Here is a 12363-nt window from a genome sequence, read left to right on the forward strand (position 1 = left end):
CATTGTTAGTGATACCTGCATCTACTATTGAGAAGGTTGGGTGACAACAGACAGTTAGTTTCTATAATGTTTCTATTATTTATAATATCAGCCTGGAGGGCAGTTATTTAATTATGCTAAGCAGTCACATATACATATGGGATAAGCCCTATGGCCTTTTAACTTCACACCAGGTGGCTATCCAATTCACACCAGTACATTCTTTTTGGACATATTTTTTTTTTAAATATTTGGAAGACCATTTTCACATGAGGGGAAAAAGAATGGATTTCTCCTAGATAAAAATAAAAACCCCATCTTACTTTAGCCAGACAGTGCTTGGATCCATAGGTTTGCTTGACAACAAGTTCCCAATAAAAAGGAGGTGGCCTTCCATGGCTGCTTGAGTTTAAAATACCATGGCACCTCTGATACCAACAATTTCAAACTTTTATTTATTAACTAAACCTGATTTGAAATTAGTTTTAGATAACTCTTAATTTTTACATTTTTGCCCTCCAGTTTGAAAAAGGAAACGATACTACCATAGCACAAACAACATAAATGTGGAAAGGTTGCTCCCTTTTATTGCAAACTCAATCCCCCCCCCCTCCGACTACCACACCCCCAATAGTGCATTATTGGCACTTTCTTTAAATATAACCTTATCAGTAAACCTGTGCTACTGCAAACTGAAATTCAATTAAAAGATTCTCCCTCTTCACTTTCAACACTTTCATTTCTCCTTCTTGATCCTTCACCTCACAACCCCCCCCCCCCACCCACCACTGGTCCTTCCAACTACCATCCATAACTCCTGCCAATATTAAATTCAGTCACCTTAACATCCCCATAAAGTGTCAGTCGGTCGAGCACCACAATGTTTGTAGACCAAGAAATCATCAACCGAAACCCATTTTTAAAACTTTAAGGCCCCATAAAATAAAGATGCTGTTTTTTCTTCTTTTCCTCTAAACGAGATAAACACACAAACACCAAATCCAAAATATATAAAATTCCAATTCCCATTTTGAATATTTTTTTTTGCCAAGCCACATTAAAAAAGTGAGACTTAAAGTCCGGTGGGAATGAGGTGGAGTTGGGCTTAGCGGCCAGGTCCGGCTGGTTGGGTTGTACCGGTCAATCCGTTCTGCCAGCGGTCGATTGTCCTTCAGACCGAGTTGCGCCATCCCTTTGCTGATGGAAGGTTCATTGGAATCTGAAAAATGAACGCAGAGAGGATCTCGGTAAGCCATGGCCTCTTTTTTTTTAAAGTATTCTTGGGTGGAGGGTATTTTCTATGGGTGAGGATAATCCGGAGGGTGGGGGAAGTCAATTCAATTAACTGTGAGAAACGTCATTGAATTAGGAACCGCAAAAGGCCTTTTCTCATCATTGTCGTAAGTTTGTCACCTTGAGCTACCTGACAGTTCATAAGTAGGGGGGTTATATTCGAGTGGAGATTTGAATCCCTGAATAGAGAAAGTTTACAAAAACTTGTTAATTTGCAGTCATTTTTTGTTGTTGCTGTCACAAACAGAAATGGATACCCACTTTCTATTATTTGTAGATGACAGAGACTGGTTCAATCGCAGTCTACAAGGCCAGATAAACTCTTTATATTTTGGCTTTCAATTTCTTTATTCTGACAAATTTCGATAGAACAAAAATACGGCATTTTTGATCGGGCTTTTGATACTTCCTTGTGATCCCTGGACATCATACATTCAGCTACAAGCAAAAATAACTGTTGTCTGTCCTGTCCACCACAATAATCCTATTGTAATATTTTCAGACCCTAACTTGGATAATAGGTCTCCCCCAACCCCCCCCCCCCCCTCCCAATAAAAAGGGTGAAAAAGGGCGGTGCTGCTTCCAACCGAATGAATCTTTTCACTCAATGTTTAACCAAAGAGAAAAATTTGGGAAAGAAAACAACAGAGTATTAATATAAATGCCATATTTCTCTGAATCATTGTCTATGCTCTGATGTAATACATTTGTTCCAGTAGCAGGGTTCAATTCCCAGGTTCCAAATGGACATGGCAGTTTAATCTGCATTTTCCTGACGATCAGACCCAAAAGAGAACATCGATATGTCTCTCCACCGTTATCCCAAAGAAGAAACCTTTCAGAAACTCAAGGGTACTAAAGGGATTTCTTCCTTTTAAATTAACCAGGGTCCTACACAAAATTAACAGGGTAGTAGCATGATGGTCTCTGCCTGATTCCCCCCTCCCCCACCCAATTTCTTTTCTTAAATTTTTGGTATTCATCCTTTCATATATAGTCCATCTTGCATTTTGCCTTTTGAAAAACAAGAATTCTTAATCTTCATCCAAAGCAGCAAAAAGTTTCTTTCCAAACACAGTAAATTGATTATTATTTTTATTATTATGTTTATTATTATATTATATAAGTACATACCTAGAATGAAGGCCGCCTGAGCAGAGTACTTCAAGCCGTTGATATCTTGCGCAAGAGTGTCCAATTCCTCAACCTCTACCTATCGATTAAATGAAACCAAAATCTACTCATGATGTCTTCCACATTAAGTTTTTTAGGGAGTGTCACTACCCGACAAGCTCTATAGGGTTTTTTAGTACACTTCCTTTCACAAGTTTTGTTTCTTATCTCCTTCTATGTCATATGTCATACTTATGTTAAGATAGAACAAAATAAATAAATGAATTGAAATAAATGAAATTAGGTACTTCTTTTTTTAATTCAAGTAAAAGCTTTGTTTTTGTTGTTGTTGATTTCGAATCAAAAGGAGTTTAACCCCTGGTCAACCTGGCGAGAGGTCTTACGGGGGATAATAAGTTTGTTTTTATAGAATAAACATTTTTTTCCTTTTTTTTTCTTGGAAAAGTTGTGTATGTTCAGTCAGGGAATTGCTGGTAAATGAAGTCTTATATTTACATTGAACAGGATAGCCATAATCATACCCGAGGTCGGAGTCGAAGAGCCAATTAGGGAGGGACTTCTAAAGGAGAGGAACTTCTAAGTACTGAGGATTGTGGAGACGGAGTGGTTTCTATTGTTTGGGTAGGGAGTGGTTGCGGTTTCTATTGTTTGGTATGGGAGTGGTTGCTACTTTATGTTTTAATCAATCAGTCATTGTTGGAGTTGTTTGTTTTGTTCTGCATATATAAGTATACTTGGAGTCGGGGCCTAGACCCATTAAGGAAAGGATTTTTTTAATGGAATGAGACTTTAAGTAGTAGCAAGTGTGAATACAGAAAGGGTTTGGTTTTTGGGTAGTGAGTTGTTGCCACTTTGTATTTCAGGGGGAGGTCTTCAATCAAAGTGTCGTTCTCGAGGTTGTTTTTGTATAACTTGGTGTTGAATTCTCCAAGTCGGGTGAAAGTAGATTTTGTGTTTCCTGCACGGAGAACGTACAAAGTAGCAATATAGGTAGGGATTTTGAGTGCGAATCGATAAGCTGTGGTGTGGATTCTGTTTAAAATTTGTTTATTGGGATTAGAGATGGTAAGCAGGGAGATGCTCCCGTAACTGAGAATCGGTTTAACTTTGGATTTATAGATTTGGATAATTGTTTTCGGAGGGAAGTTATATTTGTGTGAGAGGATTTGAATGGAAGTTAGAACCAGCAGCGTCCTGCAGTTCTGGTACAATGTAGATTAAACAATAATTTGCCATCGAAAGTGGTACCGAGGAAGGTTGCGTTAGGAGTAGCAGTGATTGAGGTGTTGAAAAGATTAATTTTGGAAATATGGTTATGGTATTTCGAGTTTAGTATGGAGAAATTGGCTAGGTTAGATTTTGAGGGATTTATTTTTGTTCTCCACATTGAGCACCAATTTTCGAGATTGTCATTGCTTTTTTAATATTTAGTTCCGTCATATAGATATTTTTACTGCTACTCCAAATGGCTATGTCGTCAGTGTACTGACTATAGTTGCATTTAGATAGAGGGGGGATGTTCAAATCATTAACAAATAGGGTGAAGGGGAGGGGCTGAGAACAGCGCCCTTAGGGGTGCCTGCACGAAGTGGAATAGGTTTTGAGTATTGGTTTTTGTAGTATTTTTTTGTGTTGCGCTTCACTAAGGAAAGAGGAAAGAAGTCTGGTGTAATTGGAGGGGAGATTAAAGTTAAGTAGTTAAATTCTTATGCCGTTGTGCCAACTTTTGTCGAACGCCTTTTCGGCATCAAGGAAGAGGGCAGTGGTATCATGTTTTTTTATGAAGCCGATGCAAATTTCTTCGGAGAGGCAGAAAGTTTGGTTTATTGTAGATTTGTGTGCGCGGATTTAGCCTGATTGATACGGGCAAAGTGATTATTTTGCTCTAGGTGGGTTCTGGTGCGGTTATCTATAATTCTTTCGAAAATCTTACCAAAGGCTGGGAGGAGACTAATTGGTCGATAGTTTTGAATTTTGGTGTGTCTTTACTTAGTTTCTGTATTAAAATCATTTTTGGCGGATTTCCACAGGGTTGGGAAATAACCGATTCTAAGGAGTTCGTTAAATAATGGGAAATGAATATCAGAGGCAGACGGAGGGGAATCTTTTAGCATTAGATCATTTATGTTGTCAAGACCAAGGAAGGAGGCATATTTGAATATTTAGTGGCACTATACCAATCGTTTATATCGCAAGGTCGTCGGATTTAATATTAATGTCGGCTATTCGGAAGGTGTATTGTACTAATTCAATTACAAAGGTTGCGATATTAAGTTTTTCTTCAGTGGCCATTCTATTTGTTATTTCAATTTTATGGGTAGATTTGGTTATATTTGCATAGGTTCTTTGTTCTTGTTGTTTCTTATTAGCTTCAGTTTTAGCTTCTTTAAATTTTGGGCATCTTTTGTAAAGGGCGGCATGAGTCCCAGAGCAATTGGCACATTTTGTGTTTTCTTTTCGTTCGGGACAGTCTCTAACTCTGTTGACCCTTTTCGTCGCCGCTGGAGGCATGTCCAGCACCTAGCTAACCAATTCTGGCGAAAGTGGTTAAATTATATCTACCTGAATTGCAAAAGAGGTCTTAGTGGACGGGGGTCACAGATAATGTGGCAGTCTGTGACTTGGTTTTAATCTTAGATGAAATGACTCCCCATAACCTCTGGCCGTTGGCGCTGGTTGTTAGTGTTAACTGTAGTAGGTTAGTTAGGTCGGTAAGAGTTAAGACTAGGACTACAGAGCTGGTTCGTCCTATTACTAAGATTGTTTTACTTGAATCTGCATTCTCATCTTCTTAAGTGTTTGCAAGCATTATCGTTGAATTTCTATGTAAATATAGTTGATGTGTTTTATCTTCGTTATTGAGCTGTCAGGTGTGTGAGGCTTTATAGTTATTTACTTGGTTTAGAAGCTTTACGTCACAATTTTGATTGCTAAAGCTGTTATGGAATTTAATGTACATCGATGCGGTGGTTTAGGTATTGTAGGCATTGTTATACTTGAATATGACGTATTCCAGTGGGGGGAGTGTCATCGTTGCCGATGTGTGCTATTTACATAGCGAGACCAAAGGGAATTTTCCGCTTGGTCGAGGTCGGGCAGAGGTCAATACTGCCCATTTACTGGTTGCCTTTCATATCCACCTCCAAGATTTGCATACTTATGTAATCGATGTACAATTACCTATTCGATGTATACTTGCGTATTTTGTGAGGTACACATGCATGCTTCATTCCTCTCCTGGTACAGAGAGGCGTTGCATGTGTTCCTGTAGCACTGTTCTTTAGTATGTAAGTATTCTCAATGTTTTATATAAGTATTAAGGGCCTTGATATTGTAATTGTAAGTCTCTTTTAATATCGCATTATAGATATTTGCCTTTAATGTGATTTTGCTGTATGCTTGTGCCTGTTATTTTTATTCCTTTTTTTGTGTATTTGTTGTTTGCTTATTTGTAAGAGTATCTGGAGTAGAATATCTCGCCAGAGGTTATTTTTTGTTGGTATTCTGAACATTCTCCAGAAAGCCACCGTTAACCCCAGAAAGCCGCAGTTAATCCATGTAAACCCCTGTACACCGCAGTTTGTCGTGCTGTTGGTTTTGCCCGGTAACAATTGTAAGTTAAGTTATAATTATCAAGAATGTAATTGTCGCCAATCTTTCTCTATGTCTTGTTTCATGTTACCAAATGTTATTTGTTGTACTTCTTCCTTTTGTGCATTATTTATAAGGAGAAATATTATGCATTATTATGTTATTATTGATTTGTTCAATTCATGTGTTTATTTCACCAATGTTTGTATATTGATGTTTTGATATCTTTACTTTCTAGTTTTCATCGTGGTCTTGTTAAAACCACGCGTGTAAATAAATGGGTTAAAACCTACAACCACCTGTTCAGCTTCATTGAGCGTCGTCTCGGTGACAGTGAAAAAAAACTCTGTGGTTTTCGCCACATCTGAGACATCTGGTTTGATTCTTGCAAGTATGGTGGGTGTGTCCAAAAAGTTGACATTTGAAACATTGAGTGATTTGGGGGGGAGGGGGGGGTTCGTGGTATTCTTCTGTTTTGTGTTTAGAGTATCCTAAGTAGAAACCTTATTTGATTAGGGATTGTTGAGGTTTTTGTTCTTCAAACGTTATTTTTACTTTCCAAGTTGGATTGTTTGTGGCGTGACTAATGAGTCTTTTAGTTTGTATTGGGGTGTATTCTTGGTCTTTGAATTTTTGTTCAATATCTTTGATTTGAATTTCAGGGTTTATGCCACAGGCTACTACAGAGAAGTTTCTTTGTCTTACTTTTTTGGGGATTCTTGGTTTGGGGTTGCCTAGTTTAGTCTTTTGAGTCCATGGTTTCAGGAGGATATTTGCAGATTTAGGGTCATGGGGGTGATTAGGATGTTGTTACTACGAAGATCGTTTATATTTGAGATCATGGCATTTGGTTTTTCTTCATTGATTAGTTTAGCAAGGGTTATTGGTTTTTTTGATAGTTCTGGTAAGATTCCTGATACAATGATTGTTTGAGCGGACTTTTTGGTGGTTGGTTTGGAGTTAGGATGTGGGTTTTTTTCAACAGAGTTTGGACGTTGTCTTTTTCTGCTATTTTTGTACAGGGATCCAGTCATTAATGTCTATTTCAAAATCAGAGAGATTTAGGTTTTCGACTAGGGGCGCTGTTATAGGTGGGTTAGGGGTTGCCATATTGGCAAAACAGCCCCTCCCTACGGGTTTTAAATGGCTTCTATACAATGAAATTGATCATAGACTTCACTTACCAGAAAGAATTAGTCTCCATCTTAAGACGGCAGACGGAAAGAATAGGAACTCCTTTTGAAGAGACACACTATAAATCGAAAGTATACTCGGTAGCGCTGTATCCAAGGATGTGTACGTTCGGTAAATGATGGGTAAGTCATAGAGTGAAGGATGATGGGGTGGCGCTATGTCAAAAAACTAACTGTTGACCAACATAGTCCACAGAGCCCTAAGGAAAGGAGAGGAATGCAAAAGAAATGAGCCAGTTTTCTTCAAAGTAAGTCTCGTACATTTAGCACAAAACATTAAACACTAATTAGCAACTTATTCCAACAAAGTTTAGGCTGTGATTGAAACTTTAATGGTGAAGACATGCATAAGTAAATATATATTACATTTTTAGGAACCTGTCTTTCTTATGACTAACCTTGACTGTATATTGCAGCTTTCCAGCTTACCTGGTAGTTATCATCAAATGAGCTCATCTTTGAGTTTTCTGATCTTGACAACAATCAACTGTCTATTTAATTAACCACAACCCAGACCACACTAATTGGCAACTCTTTCCATCAATCTAAGGCAACAATCATCAATTTAAGACAACCAAATTACTAATGACAAAATGATTCCAACAAACTAAGGCACCAGGTCTCATTAATTTAGCACAAAACAGACCACACTAGTTAGCAACTCATATCAGAAAACTAAGGCAAAACTTATAAATTTAATACAAATACACCACACTAATAACCAACAAATTATCACAGCACTTCTCTTCAATTAAGCACAAACAGACCACACTAATTAGCTACTCATTCCACCAAACTAAGCCACAATGTCTCTTTAATTTATCACAAAAAACAGACCACACCAAACACGGACTGGTTCCAACAGGCTAAGGCACCGTGTCTCCTACATTTAGCGCTGATCTTGACAACAATCAACTGTTGAGAGGACAAGACTGATGTTAATGATTCTGGCTCACAATGATGTTTCCCTTGAAACTTAATTTTTCTCCAATTTCTTTTAAATCACCTCCAGATAACATTTCCAGATCTCTCTGTAGAGGACAGGCTTGAAGGATCTTCTCGTACTTGGTGGAGTTGAGATCTTTACCAAACAAAACGTTTCCTCTCACGGTATCATTTTGAATCCAAGCTTGTTGAGCAATATAGGCCACAGATCTCTGATGAAAGGAGAGGAATACAAAACAAATTAGTCACTTTTCTTCAAAGTAACAGCAAAAGTAAAAAAGTCAAACCCTGTTAAGTGTTAACAACCAAACTGTCAGCTGTGAGACAAAAGATGTGTACTCTTCTAGAGGGGCCATTTGTGAAAGAAATGGAATTATATGGTCAGATCAAAGTTATTGGACACTGGTTTGAACAACTCTCAAAAAAGACCTCACTAAATACCAACTTGTTCCATCAAACTAGGTACAATGTCTTATTAATTTACCACAACCCAGACCACACTAATTGGCAACTCTTTCCAACAAACTAAGGCAACAATCATCAATTTAAGACAACCAAAATACTAATTACAAATTCATTCCAACAAACTAAGGCAACAGGTCTCATTAATTTAGCACAAAACAGACCACACTAATTAGCAACTCATATCAATAAACTAAGGCAGAACTTATCAATTTAATGCAAACACACCACCAATTACCGACTGGTTCCAATTACCGACTGGTTCCAACAGGCTAAGGTACCGTGTCTCGTACATTTAGCACAAAAACAGGCAACACCAAATACCGACTGGTTCAAACAGGCTAAGGCACAAGGTCTCCTACATTTGGCACAAAACAGACAACACTAATTAAAAACTAATACCAATAAACTAACGTACCATGTCTCAATAATTTAGCACAAAAATGGACTACATTAATTAGCATCTCATGCCACTAAACTAAGACACCAATCAGCTTCATTTTGATGTTGTCATGGTTGCTTGGAATGAGTGGAATGTGTAACTCTGTTCAAATTATATCATGGAACTTGTTCAGCCTTTCTGTAAGAATAGTAGTTTAGCACAAAAAAAAAACAAATCAAATACCGACTGGTTCTAACAGGCTTAAGGCACCGTGTCTCGTACATTTAGCACAAAAACTGACCACACCAAATACCGACTGGTTCCAACAGGCTAAGGCACAGTGTCTCGTACATTTAGCACAAAAAACAGACCACACCAAGTACCGACTGGTTCCAACAGGCTAAGGCTCTGTGTCTTGTACATTTAGCAAAAAACAGACAACACCAAATACAGACTGGTTCCAACAGGCTAAGGCACCGTGTCTCGTACATTTAGCACTGATCTTGACAACAATCAACTGTTGAGAGGACAAGACTGATGTTAATGATTCTGGCTCACACTGATGTTTACCTTGAATCTTAATTTTCTCCAATTTCTGTTAAATCACCTCCAGATAGCACTTCCAGATCTCTCTGTAGAGGACAGGCTTGAAGGATCTTCTCGTATTTGGTGGAGTTAATGATCTTTCAACCACTTGTTCTAAACCTGATCCAGCTTCATTACATGCATCCAAGACTCACAATTTTCCTTCCATTTACTTTATCTTCTTCTTTCACCTGAGACAGTATTGTAAAAGATAAGAAGATGTCATATATTGGAAAGCAGATACTGTAGACATTGCAACTACTGTAGACTCATTTTTATACACTCCCTCCCTTCCTCCCCTCCCTCCCCCTGACTACCTAAACAACCCTGACTGCTGCCTCATTGATATAACTATGTATAAACAAATGTATATCATTGTGGTTTAATGGCAGAAAGAAACGAAAACGAGCTTAAATATTTACGTGTTACTATAGTAAATTGTGCATACCCAAACGAAAGCATTACAGAATCTTCAATGTCTCAGACCTCCAGCAGGATGTTACAGTCACAGTTCATGGAGTCTTCTTGTGAATCAGTGTGGCCAATGCAATGCTGTAAAGAAAAATATAAAAGCAATATGTATATATATATACCTATGGTGTGAAATAAATTTTAGTAGTTTTTTTTTTAGTAGTTTTACATAAGATCATCTTCCAGTTTGCGTATGCAGATACCTTTCCGATGAATGTTTACAAACATGAATAAACTGTACCTCTTTTTGTTACTAAGTGCCTGTTTATTTTTAACACTTGCAATATGACTCATTAATGAACCTTACCAGACATTGCTATCAAACCTTTGGAGTACTTCATAAAATGCCAAAACTTCCTTTGATGTGTATTGTTCACTATAATGGTCAAGCCAATAGCAAGGAATGAATTCAACACAATTTTGAGAACAATTCATCAGCCAAACAATTTTGAGTGTACACTTAGCAAAGATGAAAACTGGCTTTTCAGCCTTACACAAGTACCAACAACATATTGGTATATTCATGGTAAACCCTAATGTGCTTCCATGACTTCTAGCACTTGTGTAATAATATTCTATTCAACAAGGACAGAGATACTATATATTGTACTATCTCTCAATACTCTTAATATGTGTTTACCATGAGTTGTGTTCCTCACAACTTTCAATCAATGTATTCAAATTGAAAACCAAATTAAGGACAATTACTTAACAATGAGAGGTCGACTTAGCAAAGTTTAAATTTGGTTTAATAATAATCAAAGTTTCAGTGAACAGTTCTGCCGACCATAAAATCATGTCTTAGGCATCAAAAGAATTCTATGATCTGATAAAGATATGCCGAGAGTTGGACCAATACTGTTAAGCCTAGCTTCAGGTCAAATTATGCTAGTTTATCAAATCAAAACATGTATATCAATTTAGTTGCCTACGCTAGGTATTAATATCATCAGCTTGCATGGAGAGTTTTCTCCATATTTGCGAGTAATTATAGAATACAGGGCCACTCGATGATTCTATCTGAGCATCTGGATGCGCGGATGCTCAGTCTAATCCCAGTACGTATGTGAGTAAAAAATGTCAAGTCCAAGTTCTTTCTTTTTGTGTGGATGCGCGGATGCGCGGATGCAGGGTCAAAAATTTCCTTTACTAAAAGTCCTTTACTAGTACTTCTGTGGTGGAATTTTAGAGGGCGTCGCACATGTACGGATGCCTTTTAAGAACGACAGACTATTGATGTGGAATATCTTCGTACATGCAGGACTTTCAGTATTTGATATATGTGATGGTATATGTGGAAACTTTTCGAAAATTTGTTAAGTCCATTCCTAGTACTCCTGAGATGGATGCGCGGATGCGGAGTCAAAATTAAATACATGGGGGAGACTTTTCGAAAATTTTCTTAAGTCCTTTCCTAGTACTTTCGGGTGGATGCGCGGATGCAGAGTCAAAATGAAATATGTGATGGTTGGAATTTTAGAGGGCGTCATACGTGTATGGACATGTATACAGACACACCGCGCATCTGGATGCTAGGAAGTGTTAATGAATGGCCCTGTATTCTATAATTGTACCCATATTTGAACCATCACCAACATCACTTAGACCGCAGAGCTAAAAAGTTGGTTTCCTGGAAACCGACACTTTTCCTGTCCGGAACTAACAGGAGACGACCTTGCCTGTCTGACATGATAGAAATAGAAAAAATAGCAAAGAGAGAGAGCTTTCATCCTAAGCTAATTTTTCTGGCTGCGAGTTAGTTTCTTGAGGATGTGTTACTGTTAAGTGCTAGATGGCATAGGCTATGGTAGGCTACTCTGGTAGGAATTTAAAGTCAATTAAGTTAGGCCTAGTCTAACTGTACTAGCCTTAACCAGAAAGTAATTATGCCCAACCTGCAAGGTCTAGTATTTTGTCGGCAGATATAAAGTGACTTATTTTACTTACATAAATAGAGATAGTGAATATCATATTAGGCCTAGGCCAATACTGTAGCATTCCAACTTGCTATAGACGCCAGTGCCTACGTGAGCTAGCCTACCGTTAGGCCTAAGCGAACCTATTATATGATAGGCTAGCCTAATTTATCACGCTCGCTGACTCAAACAATGTGAAGTACTAACTTGCTCCACAAAACTAAGAACAACCTTCGAGCTGGTGAATATATCTGCCATTCACATTCTTTGGCAGTTACTCCCCATACAGAATAGGCTACAAATTACAATTACGTATGAATTGTTAGCCTACGGCTGCCAGGAAGCGAACTGCATTGCTCGTGCAACCTTTCGTGAGCTTTCACATACAGATCATAATTCGCGCTCCTTAGCT

The 12363-nt window shown here is 38.0% G+C and overlaps 1 long non-coding RNA gene across 4 annotated transcripts; it reads right to left on the reverse strand.

The window, feature by feature from the left end:
* Positions 1-425: 425 nt before the first annotated feature.
* LOC139960359 (uncharacterized) lies at positions 426-12363 on the reverse strand. 4 transcript variants are annotated; one of them, XR_011790497.1, is made up of 7 exons: positions 12183-12363; positions 10013-10116; positions 9550-9755; positions 8197-8347; positions 7182-7390; positions 2407-2485; positions 426-1198 (listed from the first exon to the last, which is right to left on the reverse strand). It is a non-coding gene; the product is annotated as an uncharacterized lncRNA (long non-coding RNA). The 4 variants fall into 4 exon arrangements; XR_011790495.1 differs by having other exon boundaries at positions 9587-9755; positions 12159-12363; XR_011790494.1 differs by having other exon boundaries at positions 12159-12363.

The sequence above is a fragment of the Apostichopus japonicus genome, chromosome 19 (assembly GCF_037975245.1).
Source record: "Apostichopus japonicus isolate 1M-3 chromosome 19, ASM3797524v1, whole genome shotgun sequence".
Lineage (NCBI taxonomy): Eukaryota > Metazoa > Echinodermata > Holothuroidea > Aspidochirotida > Stichopodidae > Apostichopus > Apostichopus japonicus.